Raw genomic sequence first — 24022 nt, 5'->3', positions numbered from 1 at the left:
CTGGCTAATTTTTGTATTTTAATACAGACAGGGTTTCATCATGTTGGCCAGGCTGGTCTTAAACTCCTGACCTCAGGTGATCCTCCTGTCTCGGCCTCCCAATGTGCTAGGATTACAGGTGTGAGCCACTGTGCCTGGCCACTCTCAAATGGTTCTGATGCTTTGAGTGGAACTACCATTGAGCCAACACATATTCATATTATGCTGACTCTATCCCAGGTACTGAAAAGGACACTAAGGATGTAAAGGTGATTCCAACAGACATGGTACCTGTCTATGGATTGTTCAGTCTAAACACAAATGACAGCCATGGAATGCTCCAATTCAGAGCAAAAGTGTTTTGAGTAAAACTGTTTAAAACACTAGTAACTACGTTATCAAGATTAATTCACGTTTAAAAAAAAAAAAAAAAAACTCTTCCTTGATTTCAATCTGGGAACAAAAAAGGAAACGAAAAAGAATTCTGAGTCATTGGTAGATTTGTTTAGAAATATTTTCCTTTTTTCTGTTAGAAAGCTCAGAGTTAAGGAGTGGACAAGAGAAATAACATTTTTTCAACTCTTCCATTTTCTAAATAAAACACTGCCACTATACATTGGAGTACGGGATATTATTTCCATTTTAAAGATAAGGAAACTGACTCAAATACATAGAAAACAGGATTTAGTAAACGTGATTTATTTGGAACGTGATCTCAGATCAACAGAGGTGAGAAAAACAGGAAAGGGCTAAGAAAAAATGCTGATCGAGAGTGTAGTCTCAGCTGGAGACGCTCTTAACTCTGATTGCATGGAGACACTTAGGAGCACAAGTTGCACCACGGGGTTAGTCCGTCACGGGGTTAGTCCATCACGGGATTAGTCCATCCAAAAGCAAGGAGGCAGTCTTTGGTACCCCTGTGCCAGTCAATATTCATTAAAGGGCAGCCTTTCAAGGAAGAGGCGACTAGCTGCTGGACGCTAACAGTCAAATCTCAAAGCAGCTGGAAGAGAAATGCACAAGCAGGTAAGGGGGTTCTGCACAGGGGACATACACCATCCACTATTCGTTTATATTTTAGTGCACCTACAGTCTATAGTCGGGTACCGAATACCGTCAGTTGAGTTGCTTTGAATTCACACTTGTGTATTCCTCAGGCTTAATTAAGAGCACGTGGTGAATAGGAGCTGGTAATGACTCAGTTTAAGATTACCTAGAGGCTCAATACCTAGTGGGCCAGAAAGCTGTTTTGTGAAAACATAAAGGTTAGATTTTGCCTTTGGTCAGTTATTTGGGATTATACACAACACCTTACTTTTCCAGTCTTTTAGTTAACACCTACTGTAAAAATGCTGCCTAATATAATTGCAAAGATAAAGCCTATGTAAACTGTAGTTTTATATGACTTGTTTACTCCTAATTATTGTGTTGTCTGTCAGTATGGAGTTACCAGGTGGTGTGGGCAGTCACTTAGAGGTTTTTCCATCTGAAAAAGATTGCTTTAAGACCATGGTGTTTTGGATTCTCTCACTATATATTTTTTTTATTCTTTATCACTGAAGAAAGAATGAGGCCTATAGTAGTGTATAGAACACCTTATTATAATGAATCATTTACACACACCTTTTATCTAAAGACAACATTCAATAAATGTGAATTGAATCAAACCTGTTGGGCTGGGATAAAAGATGGTAAATCCAACAACGTGATTCTCTCAGATAGAGGCCACAATACACGTTCCTGAATATGTTGGTGCATTTAGTGGAAGTGTTTTGTTTTTTCCTAATAAGGCCTTTTTGCTTCAGGAAACACAAAAATGCAGAAATTTTTGTTGCTTTCCTTCTGATTTGCTTCTCTCTGGTTATGTTTATACTAACTACCGAAATAACAGAGTTCAATACCCAGACAACTGGTTGAATGTTAAATACAGTATGTCTCTCCCATCATTGTGTATATGAAGGGGTATCAGTGTTTTATTTGAAACAGTACGTCACTTTGGGTTTTATCCTATGATTATCTAAATTAGAGTCTATATTTAACTGCGATGACAACAGCCATAGCAACCCATGGTTTAGTAAAGCCAAGGATAACTTTAAAAATCACAGATGAAAGAGATCTGAGGTTCCCTCTTATGTACACTTTTACATGGTTTTGTTTACCAGACATATTTTAGAGGAAATATGAGTATTTCATCCAGAATAGAATGCACAATTATAATTCAGAAGGAAAACATGAAATGAAAGTAAAAAGGATGAGAAAGGCATTTGAAAACAAATAAGAATTCTAGTATAAAAATATGTTGTAAGATGTTTGAAAATATTTAAATCATTAAATGGATTCCATTCCTAACAAAGAAATTAAGAAATTAGATAACGAATGACAACAAATAAAGTTTCATTTCATGGGCCTTTAAGAAACCATAATTTATTTATAGACATTTGGAAGCAGTAAGTATATTCTTTTGCCCATAGGCACCAGTCTTAAAGCCATCACATCTCTTTCAGTCTTCATATTGACATTGTCAACAGAGTTTCAGTGTAGTTCTTAATTGAAGATTAAGAATACTTTGAAAATATAAAACAAATGTATATATTTTTAATGTATCATTTGGGGCCTTAATCATTGAAGAAATCATAGAGAAGTTTGTCACGAGGGACAAGGGGAATATACCACACATTTACAGGAAACAAAAAGGTAAGAATAAGTTTTATAATTTTATTCTTTGGAGGTAATGAAAAATTTTCTTAATATCTTTGCAATTCACCGATTTCATTTTCTCCTAGAAAAGAAAATGTAGCAAATTTATTTGGGGAAATGATATATTTAAACAATGTAATGCATGCCATATAAGAACATTTTTAGAGTTTTAAAATTTACGATAGCTGTATTGACTTATGAAAGTAAAAATGGTATCTTGTCTGTCCAGAATCATTAGGCCATAAGTCACTTGGAAGATAATTATTTTCTAATGAGTTAAGAATTTATCCCTTTACTCACTAGAAGGATTTGCTTATATTTTAAATATTTTATAGAAGTTTGTTCTAAAACATTGTGTGTGAGTGTGTGTGTGTGTTTAGAGTATGGTGTGATGAATATAATTTGAGCATCATACTGAGAGCAAAAATAGGCTTTGGCATTGGTGGGTCAGGATTCCAGTTTTACCTTTTAGCACCTTTTGGGAAAGTTGTTAAAATAGTTCTGAATCTCAAGGGTTTTATTTGTTTTTGTTTTTTTGTTTTAGTCTGTGATATAGGGACAATGATATGTTTCTTGGCATTACTGTAAAAATTAAATTTGATTGAAATTACACAAATTTCCTGGTACTCACCCATTCCTTAGATAACTTGAAACCATCATTGGGAACATCAGTTAAGAGATTTGTTTGACCATCTTCTAATTAAGACTGAGTTTTTTTTAATTCCTTTGTCTGAGTTAACATTTTTCTGTTTCTTTTGTCATTTCTCCTCCAATTTGCTCCTTCTAATTTACAATAAGCCTTGAAAAACAAATACATATTTTAAAAAGGAATAAAAATACAGCCATCCAAAAAGCCAACTAAAAAATAATTCTTTGAACCACTATACTAATTGTGTACAACTGCACTGTTCAATACAGTAGGTCCAGTCCACATTTTTAATTTTAATTAAGAGTTCAGTTCTTGAGTTTCACCTTTCAAATGGGTGATAACCACAGTAGCTAGTAGCTGCTGTACTGGATAGCATAGAGAAGCATTTCCATCATCACAAAAGGTTCTGTTTCACGGTGCTGGTCTACAATGTCTAAAGCTCTGAATTTGTGTTGTGGAATTCTGAAGATGAGTGGAATGTGGCTCTTGCTTTCAATGTAACTCAAGTCTGTGAAAGAAAATAGGGGAAATGTTTGGAAAATATGAAAAAATTCGGTGATGTGGATGATGACTATTTGACAAACATTGGGGAGTTAGCATAAACAGTTCAGGATAAAAGGAACATAGAAATGACTGAGCTGAAACCTAAAGCATATTAGTGATATTTGTGACTTTCCCAGTGCATGAAAGATTATAAAACATTCCAATGTGGGCCCACTTGCAAGAGGAGGCAAGGGCAAGGGGCAATTCTATTTATATCAAGAATGTTGTATTTTTCTTTTAAAATGTTCTGTATTAAAATATTTTTACTATAAATATGTATCATTTCAATAATACAAGTTAAAAATTTATTTTAAAAAATCTTGATCTTTGCGTAATAGCATTGACTTTCTGCCCCTCTTCTCATCTCCGAAATCACTTCCTGGCATCGCTTTCCATTCTTGTCTTTCAGCTCTCCCACACTCAGGGGGGCATCTACCCTCCTGCCTAAGCTTCATGTATGCTTCTGAGCTTGAATGCCATTTCTTTTTTATCTCCAATATCATCTGATATTTTATTCTTTTTCTCTTCTCTCTTCAAACGTAGCTTCTCTATGATTTTCCCTTCAGTCTATAAATGTATGCAAGGTTTCTGAATCAAATTGCTGTTGATCCTACTTTTCTGTCACTCTCCTTTTTCCAACAAATTTTCTAAAAACTTGGCTTCAATTTGTTGTCTCCAATTCCTTACTTATAATTTACTCTTCAACTCTGATATTCAATTTTTCCTCTAAGCATCAGATTGCTGTATCATTTACCAAGGTCTCCAATTATTGTTGTCAACATTTACTATTGTCAATTCTAGCAGACCATTTACAGTTTATCTTTTTCTTGGTAAATATGTCAATCACTCCATTTACCTACGTTAATGACACCACAATCTGTCTTATGTATATATGAGACAGAGATATCTGAGCACATCTACAATTGCCCATTAAGTAAATATTTTCACAAGGATTTGCCGTAGGCAATTCAAACTTTGCTTTAACATGAACTGGTCATCTCACCAAAATTTCCTCCTCCTGTTCCTCCTCCTCCTGCCCCAGGTAGCAATGACTGATACCCCCTTAAAATCCCTCTAATCCAATCCATCCTTTCCACCCCCACTATCATTGACTTCATGCAAATGTAACTTAGTCACAAAGCCTCTGGCTGAATTTTCATCCATCTCCAATCCATTCTCCACGCTGCCTCCTGGGTGATCTTTCTAGTATCAAATCAGCTCTATCAGTTCCTTTTCTGTTTCCTTTATTTTTAACTTGCTTTTCTGCTACAGTTCTCTGATAGTTTCTCTCACTTTTAAAAATACCTATTGCCTAAATAAATATTTTTTTCTTTTTAAAAGAAAGCAAACCAGCATTTTCAAGGTTTTCGCACTGCATTGAGAATCTCCTGAAAAGCATCCAAATATGACACTTTTCCTTCAGTTTCACCTACCCTTGAGGGTTTCTCACACAGTCACACTGCCACCACCAACATGATAGACTCTGAAGATGCCACTTCTCTGATAAATTTTGGTTTCAGACAATACCCATTCTCTTTACACAATACTCAGAGAGGAACCAAGTATAAATAAAATTGTAACTAAATGTTATAAAATATAGAATTAACATTTTAGGGAGGACTGTAAGAAAATCAGCAAGGGAAATTACAAAAGTAAGACTTACTGCTTTTATTATTTTAAATCTTGCTGCCTTCTTTGTTTTTAAAAAGCTCTATAGATCTCTTAGGCCAATGTGTTACATGAAGAGAAAGTAGGCTTCCAGCATAGCTGTTCCACTGCTTTCCTAGTTTATGAATAAATAAGCCAAGATCAATAGAGTGCTGTTTCCATTCCCTGTCTATTGGCTTGTGATTGTCTATGCAGAGGCTGATGCCAGGCTCTGGCAGAACATTAATGTGGACTCACAGTTATGGATACATGAGTCACATCTAAAAATCCAATAAGAACCAGAGTTGGCAGGCACGAGCCTGGCAGATTGGTAATTATTTTGACGAAGTGAAAGTTATTTTTTAACTTTCCTATAAAATATATGTGAATGATATGACGCTGCTTTTAGAAGAAGTCAATGAATATTTCGTGGCTGTTGTTAATAGAAAGTTGCTCTTGATAATGCAACTAGGACTAGTCTGAAGACACAATTGGCTCAGTGGCCTAATTACTGTCAGTGCCATCAGTGAGAAGGGTTTATTATTAGTTATTCTCAAATTACTTTCTTAAATAATTTCCAATATTCTATCAGGTTGTGGAAGATAACGCCACACAGAAAATCAATCAGCTTAAAAACCTGAAGACAGGTTTTGTGGTTAATTTGTATGGGTTTGGGTAAAGGGGAACCAGGAGACATGGGAATGCCACTTTAATAAAACTACGTGGTCACATGGTCATTAATTATCTTACGTCTTAGGCTGGGCACGGTGGTTCAGGCCTATAATCCCAGCACTTTGGGAGGATGAGGTGAGAGCCTCGCTTGAGCCTGGGAGTTTGAGACCAGTCTGGGCAATGTACCCAGACCCCAATTCACAAAAAATAAAAAGAATTAGCTGGCCCTGGTGGTTTGCATTTATAGTCCTAGCTACTCAGGAGGCTGAGGTGGGAGGATCACTTAATCCTGAGAAGTTGAGGCTGCAGTGAGCTAGGATCACTCCACTGTACTCTAGCATGAGGAACAGTGAGACCTTGTCTCTCAAAAAAAAAAAAAAAAAGTATAATGTCTCATTAAAATAAAATTTTTCCTTGTAAAATGAGACTGTCCCATAAGTAGTATGTGAAACATGATTTAATTTCTTTAGTTCACATGTGGATTAAATCTTTCATGTCACGAGCATATCTGCGTTGGCCTATGTGTGTACCTATCGTGATGTTTGTGTTCATAATAATGATCCTGAACATTTTCATAGAAAATCCTTATATTTTTAAGACATTGTTTTGCATAGTTTCAATGTTAAGATTAATTTAAGGTTAAACTTAATTTAATTGCAACCAGAGTTTTTTTTTTTTTTTTGAGACAAAGTCTTGCTCTGTCACTTAGGCTGGAGTGCAGTAGCGTGATCTTGGATCTTGGCTCACTGCTACCTCTGCCTCCCAGGTTCAAGTGATTCTCCTGCCTCAGCCTCCTGAGTAGCTGGGACTACAGGCATATGCTACCATACCTGGCTAATTTTTTTTTTCTTTTTTGTATTTTTAGTAGAGACTTGGTTTCACCATGTTGACCGGGCTGGTCTCGAACTCCTGACCTCAAGTGATCTGCCTGCTGTGGCCTCCCAAAGTGCTGGAATTACAAGCATAAGCCACCACACCTGGCCCTCAACGAGAGTATTTTTTTTAACTTTTAGGTTAGAGGGTACTTGTGTAAAATGTTACACAGGTAAATGTGTGTCATGGGGGTTTGTTGTACAGATTATTTCTTCAGGTAACTAGTACCCATTAGTTAATTTTCCTGATCCGTTCTCTCCTCCCACCCTCTACCCTCCAAAAGGCTCTAGTGTATGTTGTTTCCCTCTATGGGTCTGTGTGTTCTCATCATGTAGTTCCCACTTATGAGTGAGAACATGCGGTATTTGGTTTTCTGTTCCTGCATTAGTTTGCTAAGGATAACGGCCTCCAGCTCCACCCATGTCCCTGCAAAGGACATACTCTCATTCTTTTTCATGGCTGCATAGTATTCCATGGTGCATATGTATCACATTTTCTTTATTCATTCTATCATTGGTGGGCATTTGGGTTTATTCCATATCTTTGCTATTGTGAATAGTGCTGCAATGAACATACATGTGTTTTCATAATAGAATGATTTATATTCTTTTGGGTATATACCCAGTAATGGGATTGCTGAGTCAAATGGTAGTTCTGTCTTTAGGTCTTTGAGAAATTGCCACACTGTCTTCTACAATGGTTGAAATAATTTACACTCCCACCGACAGTGTATATGCATTCCTTTTTCTCCACAACCTTGCCAGCATATTATTTTTTGACTTTTTAATAATAGCCATCCTGCTTGGTGTGAGGTGGTATCTCATTGTGGTTTTGATTTGCATTTCTCTAGTGATCAGTGATGTTGAGCTTTTATTTCACATGATTGTTGGTCGCATGTATGTCTTCTTTTGAGAAGTGTCTGTTCATGTCATTTGCCCACTTTTTAATGGCATTGTTTGTTTTTTTCTCGTCAATTTAAGTTATTTATAGATGCTAGATATTAGCTGTTTGTCAGATGTATACTTTACAAAAATTTTTGCACAGTCTGTAGGTTGTCTGTTTACTCTGTCGATGGTTTCTTTTGCTGTGCAGAAGCTCTTTAGTTTATTTAGATCCCATTTGTCAATTTTTGCTTTTGTTGCAATTGCTTTTGGTGTTTGTCATGAAATCTTTGCCAATGCTTGTGTCCTGAATGGTAATTGCCTAGATTATCTTCCAGGGTTTTTACAGTTTGAGGTTTTTTGTATAAGTCTTTAATCCATCATGAGTTAATTTTTGTATATTTTGTAAGGGAGGGGTCCAGTTTCAATTTTCTGCATATGGCTAGCCAGTTATCCTAGCACCATTTATTAAACAGTGTATCCTTTTCCTTATTGCATTTTTGTCATTTTTGTCAAAGATCAGATAGTTCTAGGTAAGTGGTCTTATTTCTGGGCTCTCTATTCTATTCCATTGTTCTATGTATCTGTTCTTGTATCAGTACCATGCTGTTTTGGTTACTGTAGCCCTGTAGTACAGTTTGAGGATGGATAGTATGATGCCTTCATCTTTTTTTAAATATATTCTTCTAAGAGTTTATTATAAACCAGTTTCATAGGCCACAGGGAAATAAAAGGACTATGTATAGCCTTACAGGAAATAGGCAGGAAGCTAGGAGGGCCAAAATGAGTCTAGGGCCTTGATGGGCACATTCTCTGGGGAGAGGGCTCTGAAAGGAAAACCAGACAATCTAGAGAGGCTTTGTGAAGAGCAGCATAACAAACAAATAGGTCTGTGGTAATGTGGCCCTGAGGAATTGAGCCCACATCTCTCCGGAGCTACTTCCATACTCTATGACCAAGGGTCAAAGAAGGCCTCGCATCCCAGGGGGAGGAGGCTGCATTCCCAGAAGAGATATGCCATTTGGAGTCTGTCTTCCAGGGGAAATCCCCACTGGGGGACCCATAGGAGGCCTCACACCAGGAGGTAGGTCCATCATGCCTGCAAGAGAAAAGCCCCAGGAATGTAACTCAAGTATCTATCTTGAAAAGGTATCAAAAAACTATAAAGCTGTCCACCAAGTTCTGAGACAGATGGACCATTCCACCCTTGCAGCAGCTCCTAGAAAACTGACATTTGAGCCTAACACCTAGGGCTCCCAATGGCTTTGTTCTTTTTGCTTAAGACTGCCTTGACTTTAGACTGCCCTGGCTATTCAGGCTCATTTGGCTCCATATGAATTTTAAAATAGATTTTTGTAGTTCTGCGAAGAATGTCAGTGGTAGTTTAATGGGAATAGCATTGAATCTATAAATTGCTTTGGGCAGCGTGGCCCCTTTCATGATATTGATTCTTCCCATCCATGAGCATACAATGTTTATCCATTTGTTTGTGTCATCTCTGATTTTTTTGCGTAGTGGTTTCTAGTTCTCCCTGTAGAGCTCTTTCACTTCCCCTGTTAGCTGTATTCCTAGGTATTTTATTCTTTTTGTGGTAATTGTGAATGGGAGTTTGTTCATGATTTGGATCTCAGCTTGACTGTTGTTGGTATATAAGAATGCAACCGGAATCTTTTACAATTCTAAAACGAGTGTGCTTTGAATTGTAAACTTCATCAACAAGTATATATTTTCTGAATGACAGAGCTAAAAAGTACCTTTGAAATCATGTAGCTTATTCACTTACAAATCTGTTTATGAATCCTCACCTGGGGAGGTTTTTTAAATTTTATTTTTATTTATTTATTTTAAAATAGGTAGATCTCTAGGACTTACCCAAAACTGATTATAATTTGAGAATCAGGATCCTTAAGAAATTCCTTAAATATGGCAATGCTGATGAACAGCTAGTTTAGGAAACTAAGAATAAATTTATTATTTCCAGTTTGTAGAAGATTGAGGCAGGCCAAAGGAGGTAAAGTGACTTACTCAAATAGCAGCAGATCTGACACAAGATTCTAAGTCTCTCAACTTCTAAACCTGTGAAATTTCTATGAAAAAATACAGAATTTTCTAAATTATCTGAAAGATGTGAATTAGCTAAAAGAATTACCCCAAACAGTGGAAAATGTATAGTTTCTATGATTTCATATAATGTATGTCTAATAGATACAAAGTTGTTTGCTTCTATCTTAGGTGCTGTTGGTCCAGATTCTGAGTAAATTATATGTTTGCTTGAAATTTGCTGGCAGGAATTGAGGCCATGCCAATAAACGTTACTTGTCACAAGAGCAAGCATATTAATGTCAATAAAATATTCATATTATAATAGTATTTTACTCTCCTGTAATTTTCTAAGAAACTCAACGTGATATTTCCCTTCAACTTCCAGACTTGTGGTTTTTATAAGCTGGATTTTCAAGTGACATTGAAATGAAGCATTATGTTCTAAAAATATGTTCACTTGTTTTATAATACAACATTCCTAAGACATGAGCAATTGCTTTTAATGCTGCTGCAAAGCTACAATCATACTAAATTCTAGCCAAGTCAATAGGTTCAACTACAGCAGCCATTACATGAATCATAAATCATGGAAAATGACCCATATAATTCATTGTGTGTTTTTTTTAACTCTGAAGAACCATGCATTAATAAAGCAGCTAAAATCTATGTGATCTTCATTAATTTCTACCTGTTGACATCCTTTAGTTTTACATTAGAACTCACTGTTGATCATAAGCACTCTGAAACGTTTATATGGTTCAGAATTCAGCTCTAAGTGTGTTTGGTTGAACATCATTCTATGTCTTTAAAAAATGATTTGTTTACAATAGTAATTATTTATTCTCATGCTGAATCGAAATTGCAGTTCTCTCCATGGGAAACTATTGCTATTCCATTATTTATTGGTTCTCGTGAGTACATTAAACTTTGATAAAGTAGACGATCCTTTTATTTTGCCATTGTAAAGTGTCTTCTAAAATATACCAGCCAGTGAACTTTCCTGCTCTTAAATGAAAAGCAGAGGAATGTCTCTCTGGCCATTCTGTCATCAGCGTGCTTTGAAGCTTTTTATGAGGATCAATAATCATGGTATATGCCAGAGAAGTAGAAGCCTTTGAAGAACAGAGTACTAGCTCTGTTCTGAAATAGCAGATTCAGGTTCAGTGCAACCACTGCAAAACAAGGGGCAGAAATAGAACATCTCCATGGAGGTTTTAGCTCCAAAGGACTATATGATTTTTGAGAGGTTGGACCACATCTGTGCTGACTCTTGGTCATCTTAAATTTCTAGCATCAACCTCTTCTGTCATCTGTAGATTTCTATTAGAAGTAGAGAGGATATTCTAATTAATTGAGGTTTAATCTTAATTAACTAGTAAAAAGAATAATCAGAACACTGATTCGCTGAGCATGTCAACTGATCAAGTGATAGGAACACTATCTGTGCAACCAACATGAAAATAAATGCCTGATAAAACTCATTCTTGTTCTATGCTCCTCTCATACCTGTTCATGTTCTCTTGTCTTGTCTACCATTCTTTTATTTTCTTTTGTTTGTTGAGATCAGGTCTCGCTGTTGCCTGAGCTGGAGTGCAGTGGCATGATCATAGCTTACAGTGGCCTCAAAGTTCTGGGCTCAAGTGATCCTCCTGCCTCAGCCTCCGGAGTAGCTAGGACTAAAGGCACATACCACAATGCCCAGCTCTTACCATTCTTAGGGTAAGAAATAGAGTAGAAATGACACAGACTTTCAAGAGTTGGGGCTTCAGATAGTTTTTTCCTTCTGTTCCTAATATGTTGTCAGAAAAATGGGCAAAAATAATTAGATAAATAACCTAATCTATTTAAGTTTGTTCTGAGATATTTTATAGATATTTTGTAAATCACTTTGTTACAAATGCTTTGGGGATATCCCATGCTATTATTGGTTGTGTTTTAGCCAGGCGCGGTTGCTCATGCCTATAATCCCAGCACTTTGGAAGGCTCAGGTGGACAGATCACTTGAGGTCAGGAGTTCGAGACCAGCCTGGTAAACATGGTGAAACCCGTTTCTACTAAAAATACAAAAATTAGCTCAGTGTAGTGGTGCACACCTGTAGTCCCAGCTACTTGGGAGGTTGAAGCAGGAGAATTGCTTGAATCTGGGAGACAGAGGTTGTAGTGAGCTGAGATTGTACCATGGCACTCCAGTCTGGGCAACAGAACAAGACTCCATCTCAATAAATAAATAAATAAGACAAAATAAAACCATGTTTCCAAATATGGAGTACATTTTAAACATAAAATATGTATAAGATGTAAGGAATGATGATTCAAATGCACCCTCTGTCCAACATTTGGTTTTAGAAATGATTATCATTTCTATCTTTGCACTATCCTATATCATTCTGAATTTCATTACCTTTCCCTTCAGCTCGAGGAAATTAAATCATAAATTTTGTGTTTAACATTCCTTTGCTTTGCTTTTTGACTTTTACTGTATATCTATGCCAAAACAGCGTATTGTTTAACTTTTGCATAGTTCTACATAGAAATTACATTGCACGCAATTGTCTATTATTTGCTTTTTAATTTTATTACACATTATGTTCCTGAAATTCATTCATATTGTTGTTTGAGGATACAGTACATTTATTCTCATGGTCGTCCAGTGCCAACGCAATGTGCATATACCAAAATTAATTAATTAATTCATTAATTTATTTATTAATGTACACAGGCTACTTCTGTAACTATTCAGTTCTATTATGAATATTTTTGTTCAAATGGACATGTTTTCAAAGTTCTCTAGAGTAAGTACTCACCTGTTGAATTACTAAGTTACAAGTTCAACTTTGGTAAATAATGTAAATTTGTTTTCCAAAATGCTTGAAACAATTGACATTCACATCATCGTATTAGAAAAGCTTCATTCACATCACATCTCACTAACCCTTAATATTGTCAGACTTTCATAGTTGTCAATTTTGTGAGTATGGAAATGTATTTCATCGTTATTTTAATTTTCATTTCCCCAATTAATGTTTAGGTTGAACATAATTATATATGTATATTTGTTTTTCATGATTTCTCTCCTGTGACATACCTTTTCATGGCTTTTGCTGCTTCTTTCTGTTAGATCATATTGTCTTTTAATAGACTTACAAGATTTCTTCATGTATTTTGGATGCTACCTCATCTTCTTTCCCCCAGTTCGTGACTTGTGTTTTTACTTTATCAATGGTATCTTTTGATGCCATAAAATTGTATTAATCATTTCCTGTGGGTGTGACTTTTTGCATCTTACTTATCTTTCCCTAACTGACAACATAAAGATAAATTTCATATTATATATATATATACACACACACGTACATATATATTTTTTGTTTATTTGTTTATTTGTTTTGTTTTGAGATGGAGTCTTGCTCTGTCACCCAGGCTGGAATGCAGTGGCAAAATCTCAACTCACTGCAATCTCCACCTCCTGTGTTCAAGCAATTCTCCTGCCTCAGCCTCCCGAGTAGCTGGGATTACAGATGCCTGCTACCGTGCCCAGCTAATTTTTGTGTTTTTTAGTAGAGACGGGGTTTCGCCATGTTGGCCAGGCTGGTCTCGAACTCCTGACCTCAGGTAATCGACCAGCCTCGGCCTCCCAAAGTGCCAGGATTACAGGCGTGAGCCACCACCTTCAGCCTCATCTTTTAAAAGTTTTATAGCTCATATTGCACATTTAAGTATTATACAACTAATAGTTTTATATTTAAGAGTTTAATGTTTTTGCTTTCATAACAATAAACAGTAGTCCCAGTACCATTTATTGAAAACTCTTTTTCCACTAACCTATAATGCCAGTTCTGTTATAAACCAAGTTTCTGAACATGTGTGGGGCTCTTTTTCTGGAGGGGAAAAAGGAATGTCTGTACTGTTCAGTTGGTTTATACCTGCACCAATACTAGATTATCTTAGTTAATACAAACTTCATATTACTTCTCAATACTTGGTGTAAAGAAAATTTTCCCACATTTTTATCTTCTTTAACAGTATTTTACCTATTCTTGGGTCTTTGTATCTCTATATACATTTTGATTCAGCCTTTCAAATTCCAAAAGAATAATCAGAATAATCTTTTGGAAGGTTGACTGACATTGGTTTCAAACTATTGATCAATTTGAGGAGAATTTCTATCTCTACAACATTAAGACACTGAATTCATTGTTCATGGTATATTTTTTATACAGTCATGTGCCACACGGTGACATTTTAGTCAGCGATGGACTGCATATATCATGATGGTCCAATAAGTTTATAACAATGTATTTTTACTGTACTTTTTTATGTTTAGATACACTTAGATACACAAATACTTAGCATTGTATTGCAGTTGCCTTTAGTATTCCATACAGTAATATGCTATACAGATTTCTCGCCTAGGAGCAATAGCCTATTACATAAAGCCTAGGTGTGCAGTAGGCTATACCATCTAGGTTTGTATAAGTTGACTCTATGATGTTTGCCAAATGCTAAAATCACCTAACAACACATTTCTCAGAATATATCCCTGTTGTTAAGTGGGGCATGACTTTATCTTGGTTTTTTAAATGTTTTTCAGATGATTATGTATGTCTATAAAGATTTTGTAACTTTTGTTAAACTTTCACTATGTATTTTACATTTTTAATGATATTATAAATAAAAATTACATTTTTAAGTTAATAGACTACATTTTTTAGAACAGTTTTAGATTTACAAAGAAACTGAGCAGATAAGAGAAAATTTCCATCTTCCTCAACCCCACTCCACACAGTTTCCCCAGTTATTAACTTCTTAGATTAGTGTGGTACATTTGCTCCCATTAATGAACCAATATTGATATAGAAATGTTAATGAAGGTTCACTCTTTATTCAGATTTCATTTGATTTTACTTAATGTCCTCTTTCTGTTTCAGGATCCTATCGAAGACACCATGTTACATTTAGTCATCATGTCTTTATAGAGTCCTCTTGGCTGTGACGTTTTCTCAGACTTTCCTTGCTGTTGATGGCTGTGGCTATTTAGAGGATTACTGTCTGGTCAGATATTTTGCAGAATGTTCTGCAGATAAAATTCATCTGATTTTTCTTCATGAACAGGCTGGGGCTATGAATTTGGGGGAGGAAGACCATGGGGGTAAAGTGTCATTTTCATCATATCATGTCAAGGGTACTTACTCTCTGCATGATTTATAACTGTTGGTATAATCTTGATCATCTGTCTGAAGTAGTGTTTGTCCTTTTTCTCCATTGTAAAATTATTCTTTCTTCCCCCGAACCCTTATTTTGTGCTTTTAGAAGGAAGTCACTATATGCAACTCACACTTCAGGATGCAGAGTTATGCTGCCTCCAAAATTACATTTTCCTTTCTTTGAGACAGGGAAGGAAAGCCTGGCTGAGTGCAGTCATGCGATCATGGATCAGTGTAACCCTGACCTCCCAGGCTCAACCAATCCTCCTGCCCTAGCCTCCTAAGTAGCCTGCACTACAGGCATGTGGCGCCACACCCAGCTAACGTTTTAAAGTTTTTGTAGATATGGGGTCTCTCTATGTTGCCAGACTGTTCTCAAATTCTTGGGCTCAAACATCCCAAAGTGTTGAGGTTACAGGTGTGTATCACAGTGCCCAGCCCCAAATTACATTTTCTAAATTCCATTATTATCACTTTTTGATGGTGAACAGAAATTAGTATATTTATTTTTTATAACCAGAAAAATTGCTGAACTCTCTCATTAATATTTCATTTTTATGTGTTTTAATATAGACAACAACATCCTCTGCAAATAGTATTAGCTTTGGTTCTTGCATTTTGATACTTATTCTTTTTTATTTCCTTATTCTGTTGGCCAGATGCCCCAGTACAAGTCTTAATGGAAATGTTGATATTGGATATCTTTGTATTTTTCCTTTTTTATCCATATATCTGCTTTAATTTAAAGTGTACCTTGGTTGATTGTATCCTCAAGAACCTTGCAAAAGCAAATTTGAGAAAACAGATTTTTTAAACCAAATGTGGTAGATTATATTATTTTGCAATGATTAATTTTTCCCCCGAAATTCACCCTTATTAGTACCAAGCTCTGGTTAAGTTACCTGAAACACAACCACAGTTCAATTTTGTGACAGAGCTAGGAAGTATACACCTTTGTTTTTGTGCAACTGTCACCTCTCCTGCCTACTGTGTATCCACAATACACTTTCTATTATTTCATTTTCTCTTTTTAACTCCTGTCATCTCTACTAAGATTCAAACCTGCCTTAATTCAATTTCTACTCCCTAAACAGGCATCCTGACTGTCATTTACATATTGGAGAATAAGACTTTTTTCAAAAGTTGCAGCTCTAGTAATATTTCTATCTTACTAAAACATCTTAAATGTGTTGCCTTAAAGTTCTGAACCTGATGTTCAAAGGCCTCTTCAAAATAATGTCAATGTTTATTTTTTCAACATTTATCAGCATTGCCCTCTTAAATTTCTGAAGATATATTTATTAAATTCACAGTATGACTTGATAGTAAAGTGGAACTTAAAATGGATTTTTATCTCATACAAGGAATGTTTTTCAGAAAACAAAGAGGATATCACCCTAGTAAATGTCCTGCAGTAATATGTTAATCTGCTCACAATGCTTAACACACTAATCCCAGTAAGGGAAGTGAGAAAACTGTTTTTATAACCTGCTGCTGACCTATTGTACTCTCCTGTGCAGGTCTGCCTGTTCTTGTTGGCTTGCCTGTAAAGCAGTAATCATAAAATGTTTAATTCTTGACTATCAACAGGTGAATTATATTCGCTGTGGATAACCTTGATTTAAAATCCTTGTTGGCTTAATTACACAGAATAGTGGGAACTATCTTTAGCTGAAATTATATACTCTTACTTTCACTCTTTCTCCAAGCAATTTTCTGCCCAGGAAGAAGCACTTTTTTATGAAAAAATAATATTTTCATATTCTAGAAATCTCTGAACATTATTTCTTAGTAATATTTTAAGCTGATACATTTTTATTACTTTGAGAGGCAATGCTTGTTATCTCTAACTCAGTGAGAGGACTAAGGATGAGAGGTGTCAAGAAAAAAACATTAAGTAATATTTTCTCATCTAATCAATAATTTTATTTTTTGAAACAGAAGTGCCTTGATGCTTAATGGTGGGCCTATCAAACTATACATATTTACCTGGGATAATTTCAGATTTAGTTTGAATGTGGATTACAGCTTTCCTATTTCTGTAACCTGGGTTATATTACTTAATCTCTCTCAACTTCTGCACGCTCATGTGTAAAGTGAGTATTATACATTTTGGGTTTGTACACAAAGTACCTTAAATAATGACTATGGAGCACTTAGCATTGTTGCAGAAACCTTGAAGAAACATTCCTTAAGTGTCAACTGTTACTATTTGCTTAATAAAGTAAAATTCCAGGCCATTAAAATACAAATAATCTCATTCTTAGAAATACTTAATTTCTGTTGATTCTTTGAAGAGACAAAGGATTACGATTACTTCACATTTTCCATAGAAGGACTGTAAACCTCTGAAGTATGAAAGATTTTTGTTTCACCCAAACATATATATTCTGTTTTATATAAGGAATTCACTTTTAAGAAATCATGTACAAATGGACATTTTTATGATTAAATGAATTTTAATAAGTAGAAGATTTCACCATTTAAAACTTCTTTCTTATACTATGTAGCCACACTTCACTTAGGAGGTGCATCAGACATGTGGAGTAACATTTGGAATAGTCAGAGTTAGAAAACATGAGACCAGAGGTTCTCAAGTGTGGTTCTTCAACTGCACCATCCGCATCATCTGGGGCCTTGTTAGAAATACCCAATCTTGGGCCCCATACCAGACCTACTGAGTCAGAAACCCTGTGATTGGATCCGACCAATCTGTGTGTTAACTAGTCCTCCATGGGATTCTGATGCTGCTGCTTTCTGGGAGCAATTACATTAAAAATATAAAAAGATGAGAAACAACACTGGGGTGCAATTGTAGGAGGAAGGAGGGAGTGATCATATCTTCTTTGCTTGACGAAAATGTGAGATAGACACTACTTTTGAGCTGGTAATTTGTCCTTAAGCTGAGAGGTAATGTAGAATGGAAACATTTAGTCTGGAAAAATTAGGAAATATTTCCAGGAAAACAAGGTGGGAACGAGAGTTAGTTCTCCATATCGCATTTAGGGAGTTGGGAGTTCTTTAGAATTCGCAGAACAGAGGACAAGAGAGAATTTCAAGGTATTTAGTTGAAAATATTTCTGTAAGTTTCTAGGCTGCAGAGTTGGTTTTAAAAAATCAACAAGTCACTTTGTGGTTTAGCATATAATTAAGAATTTGCAGCATCTAATGGTTCAATAGTGGGACTACATCCTCCAAAAGCAGTGATAGAAAACTCAAGATGGCATGGGGAATTCCTATTCTCAAGGTCTTAGGATTTTTAAGTGAAATTCCTAATTAAAGTAAGATAAAGAAAAAGGTGAAGTCTACATCTGAACAATTAAGATAGGTGTAAATTCTTTAAACTCAGAAATTTACTATTCCTATCTCCTGGTCACTAAGAAATATTGAAATATGTATTCCAAACTGGGTGGATTAGAACTAACCTACTTTTAAGGTATTCTTTTCTTGAATGAATTATGTGAAGGTCAGAATTTAAAATAAACAAAACTCCCAAAATGCTACTAACAGACAGACGTGCGCATTTCAACCAGAGCGTGCTGCTTTCCTTCACTGAGCAAATTCATGATTGCCCTGAGGCAAAGCAATTCCCTTTCACTCCTGACCCGCTGCTCTCAGCACTGCTTTGCCTGCTATGAGGTTTTTGAGTTAGAAATATGTCCTAAGCATATGTTTGGAAATAATATTATTCTGGCTTCAAGGCATAAATTCTCTTACTTAAATTGTCAGCTTGTATGTGCATGTTAAGACAGTAAGGTCTAGGAACTATTCGATATCATTCAGCAGCCTGCTGCCCTGTTCTAACACCATAACCTTCTAAGGAGAAAACAGACCCAGGGTTTTGCTTTGTTTTTTAATATTTTTTTCTCTTGTTCTTTTGTCTTTAGTAAGTATTCATCTTTCTAATCAGGGGCAGGGAAGTCACCAGGGTTCTAAGACTATTAAGATCTTATTAAAGTTTTGGTGTTTAAAAATATCTTAGATGTCAACATCAAATATAATCCCTGAAGTGTATTAAAATAGTTTTCCCCATCACTCATTTCTAAAAATCGTATTTGTCTGTTAATTTTTACCAACATGCTATTTTTTAAAACTGATTTTTAATCCCCATACAGTTGTGTGATTCTTCCAGATTTTTCTTCATTTCACTCTTGAATTTCTTTGGGCAAACTTCTCGCCATCTTCAAGCTCCTTACACTTTGTCTAGTTAACTGACACTCATCCTCTTCATGATTCCACCTGCTCCTCAGATGCCCAGCTTGTGGAGAATGCTCCTTCTCTCACCTTCAGTGTGCCACAGGATCTCAAAACAAGGGTGGTGCTGTGAATTGAATGTGTTCTCCAAAGTCCATGTCTTAGAAGTGTAATCCCTAATGCAACAGTGTTGAGAGGTGGGACGTTTAAGAGGTGATTACATCATGAGGACTCTAACCTTACAAATGGATTCATGCCATTATTTCAGGAGTGGGTTTGTTAGCATGAGACTGGGGTCCTTTTTATAAAGATTGGTTAGGTCCTCTCTCTCTCCCATGTCATATCTCCCGCCATGTTAAGATGAAGCAAGAAGGTCCTCACAAGATTCTAATCTTTTGATCTTGGACTTGCATATTGGTTCAGTCCCCAGAACCACGAGTCAAATACATTTCTATTCGGTATAAATTGCATGGTCTCATGTATTCTGTTACAGCAGCACAAAACATAATAAGACAGGTGTTATCTCCTAATTCACTAAGGTGGCTTCCAAACCACCATCCTTGCTTTCTTTGAAAAATTATTTTAAATTTAATTATTTTTGTCATAATGAAACATGAACATACTTTAAAATTTTAAATAGTTTTACAAAGCTTATTATTTATTTCAATTAAAAAAAATCCCAGTAGTTTCCAAAATACCAACCCACGTCCCCCAATCCAGAGACAACACTTACATTTCTTAGCTCTTCCTTTTTGGGATTTGCTACCAGATTGCTAACTAGCATCTGTATATAATTTTTTTCTTTTCATTCCATTTTTGATATTAGCTCTTGACTTCCTACAGAGGAAGAGGGAGACCTTACATTTATTACATTAACTTACCCTATCTACCCCGTTGTCTTTTCTCACCTACAATCCTCCAAATATAGGTACAATTATTTAATATGTTATTTAATATTTAGATCAAGATTGAGTGTTTATGTTATTATGATCATGTGATTATATTCACAGCTGAGTCATGTAGTGTTCTACACTTACATTTCTTTCCTTGTATATTTTTTTGGATGATATTTCTTCCTCCAGTAGTTAATTGTTAATTCTCTCTCTGCCAGTCTTTAGTTTTCTGTTTAACTATCACTATGTAACTATCCACAAACTCTTTGTTATATGTGGAAGTCACATATCACTGCTTAATTTACTCTTCTGTTCTCCATAGCTATTGTTACAAAGCCTTGCCTTTTCCTCACAGTGTCTCATTATTTGGCCACAATCCTTCTGTCTGGAGACTTCTAACTTAACATCCAAACCTATATAGAAAATCAAGGTGATCAGCCATAGTTACAAATGATAACCATTATGTTATTACCGTCACCACCTTCCCTCTAGTCCTAGTAGACAAGCTTGATGCATGATAATCCTACCTTTTGTGCTCTAGACCGTATCCCTTCAACAGGTCAGTAAATTACACACATCAGTAGTTTGCAGTCCATTTCTCACTCTTCATTTCCTTTGCAACTACCTTAAACCAGTCCTGTCATCCTATACTTTACAATTGCAACAGTCTTGTGAGTAGTCTGCTTATCTCATGCTTCATGCCACTCCAATTTATTCTCATACTGCCACCAAAATACTGTCCTTGAACACATTTTGGGTCATGTAACTTCCTTGTCTAAATATTTTGGAAACTCCCCAATGTATGTATAGTAAAATGCATACTCCTTACACAAAGTCACCTGAGATATGGCCTCTTCCTCTCTCTCCTACCTTGTTTCCTTTAAAATTGGCATCCCAGTTTTTTAAAGTGAGATGATATTTATATATATAGAAATGCACAGTTGTGGGAGGCCAAGGCAGTCGGATAACGAGGTCAGGAGATCGAGACCATCCTGGCTAACACAGTGAAACCCCGTCTGTACTAAAAATACAACAAAATTAGTGGGGCATGGTGGCGGGCACCTGTGGTCCCAGCTACTTGGGAGGCTGAGGCAGGAGAATGGTGTGAACCCAGGAGGTGGAGCTTGTAGTGTGTGGAGATTGCGCCACTGCACTCCAGTGTGGGCGACAGAGCGAGATTCCATCTCAAAAAAAAAAAAAAAAGGGAAATGCACAGTTGTTAAGTGTCATTCAATGTGTTGTGATAAATATGTACACCTATGGTGTACCATTTTAAAACTTAAGCCTATAGAATAAGGAACTATTACCATTTCCTCAAATGTGTGTGACTCTTTCGTACTTCTGCACAAAGTGCCAATGTCTTTTCTCCTTTGACCTGGAACATTTTTTCTCTTGTCACCTGTCAGAAGACACCTCCCAAAAGTACTTTCTGGGCAATGTATCCATTCTCTCTTTTTGCTTTTATAACTAATACATAAGTGTCATGGTACCCATAAATCTTTATTGTCCTTATAAATCTCATGTCTATATTCTCCACCAGATTGTACACCTGCCCGAGGGAGGTTCATTTTTAAAATTTTCTGTGAATATTCAATACTTAACACCAAGTAGGCACTCAATAAATATTTGTGGAATAAAGGTACAAAATTAATACTGAATGCATAATTTTTTAAAAATAGGGCAGTTCAGGTGCATGGTGAAATGGTTAAGGGAAGCAGCTGAAGAATCTGACTGCCTTTACAAATCAGGGCCCAGCATCATATTACCTGTGGGATTTGGGGAAACCTAAATATGACTCAGCTTTTGAATATGTAAAATGGGAACATTCATTGCACTTATCTCATAGGTTGTTAAAAATTTTTTGGAAAACTAACCTTTTCCATAATGCTAGGAGCACTTTCTAGCACCAAGTAAACACTCAATGTTATTCTGCTTACTATTTACCTGATTAATTATTAAGCAATAATTAATTTACATAAATTAATGTTACATTAAAGATATTTAAAATTCCAGCTAATCTAATGGATGATTAAATATTCTGTCTTATAAAAGTCATTTACTTTTATTAACTAGGAATCTCTTTCACAACATCTCTTATAGAAGGTAAGAAGAAACCATTGAAATATCAAAATCCTTTTATGACTGGAGTGAGAATGTATTAGTCTGTTCTCACACTGCTAATAAAGACATACCTGAGACTGGGTAATTTATAAAGGAAAGAATTTTAATGGACTCACAGTTCCACATGGTTGGCCTCACAATCATGGCCTCACAATCATGGCAGAAAACAAAGGAGAAACAAAGGCACATCTTACATGGTGGCAGGCAAGAGAGAGCTTGTGCAAGGGAATGCCTATTTATAAAACCATTAGATCTCATGAGACTTATTCACTACCACAAAAACAGTATGGGGGAAACTACCCCCATGATTCAATTATTTCCACCTAGCCCCGCCCTTGACATGTGGCATTTATTACAATTCAAGGTGAGATTTGTGTGGGGACACAGCCAAACCATACCAGAGAATAATTCTGGATTCCTAGAATCAAAGTTGTTAATATATGTTATGTGGACATTTACTTTTTATTGTTATCATTATTATTTTTATGATTATTTCATCACTACCTAATACATAAAAATCACTGTAACAAACTGAATTTAAACTATATTGCCAGTATTCAAGATCACAAGAAGCCATATCAGCATATGTAACAGGATGATGTAAGCAAACCCCACCATCTAGAGCAGTTCAGGGAAGCATGGGCAACTGATCAGTTTTTGAAAAATGAAGAAGGATAAAACGTTGGAAAGTAGAGCAAGGAGAGTGTGCACAGTTGAGAACAGGTGGGATTGATTTAGAATGCCTTCCAAAGGAGATGTTGATTAGAAAGGAAATTCTTTTAATGTCCAAATCTGGTGGTAGCTTGTTTTTAAAAATGATTCTTTTAGAAGGCAGCATAATCTAACTGATGGAAAAATAATGAGTTGTCAGCCCATTCAAATGAAAAAATTTTGTTAATCAAAAATTTTTTTCTTATTTAACACATAGCAAAATTTTGCTGCAATGTATTTTTCTGTCTGTTCAACTAAAAATAAAATCAGGATGGAGACTGCAGTTAGTTTTTTCTGTGTATAATTTGAATCTTTAGATTCTAAAATACTGTAGCTTTGTTTCTGCCATCTGGTGGTAGAAAATATTGATGTTCTTGCAGTCTGTGAAGCTATATTAATTCTACATACACATGTATTAATATACATTGCTTCCCAAGGAATAATTTGTCTTAACTGAAATTGGCATGCATTTTAGTATAGTGCACATGGAAAAATTGAATATATTTTCTGTCTGAATTCTTCAATCAAAATGTAGGATGACCTATTAAATTATTTGCACACAATTATGTTTTATTGTATCAAATCCTATAAATAGGTTTTTTTCTGTGGGGGGGTGGATACAGCTTAAAAGATAATTCAACATGCCCTAAGGCAGTGGTCCCCAACCTTTTTGGCACCAGGGACTAGTTTCGGGGAAGACAACTTTTTCCACGGATTGGGGTGGGGGAGAGGGGGATGGTTTCAGGATGAAACTCTTCCACCACAGATCATCAGGCATTAGTTAGATTTTAACAAGGAGCACACAACCTAGGTCCCTCACATGCACAGTTCACAGTAGGGTTCACACTCCTATGAGAATCTGATGCCACCGCTGATCTGACGATCTGACGGGAGGCAGAGTTCAGGCAGTAACAC

General features: G+C 35.9%; 1 long non-coding RNA gene across 1 annotated transcript in view; it reads left to right on the top strand.

The window, feature by feature from the left end:
• The first annotated feature begins 761 nt into the window (after window positions 1-761).
• Window positions 762-24022, top strand: part of LOC144339900 (uncharacterized) — a 123987-nt gene continuing 100726 nt past the window's right edge. The window contains exon 1 of the long non-coding RNA XR_013415476.1: window positions 762-1005. This is a non-coding gene — a long non-coding RNA (uncharacterized LOC144339900). The remainder of the gene's footprint in view (window positions 1006-24022) is intronic.

Source organism: Macaca mulatta, chromosome 3 (genome assembly GCF_049350105.2).
Source record: "Macaca mulatta isolate MMU2019108-1 chromosome 3, T2T-MMU8v2.0, whole genome shotgun sequence".
NCBI classification, from domain to species: Eukaryota; Metazoa; Chordata; class Mammalia; order Primates; family Cercopithecidae; genus Macaca; species Macaca mulatta.
Note: the sequence above shows the minus strand (reverse complement) of the source record. Positions and strands in the feature narration are given on the sequence as shown.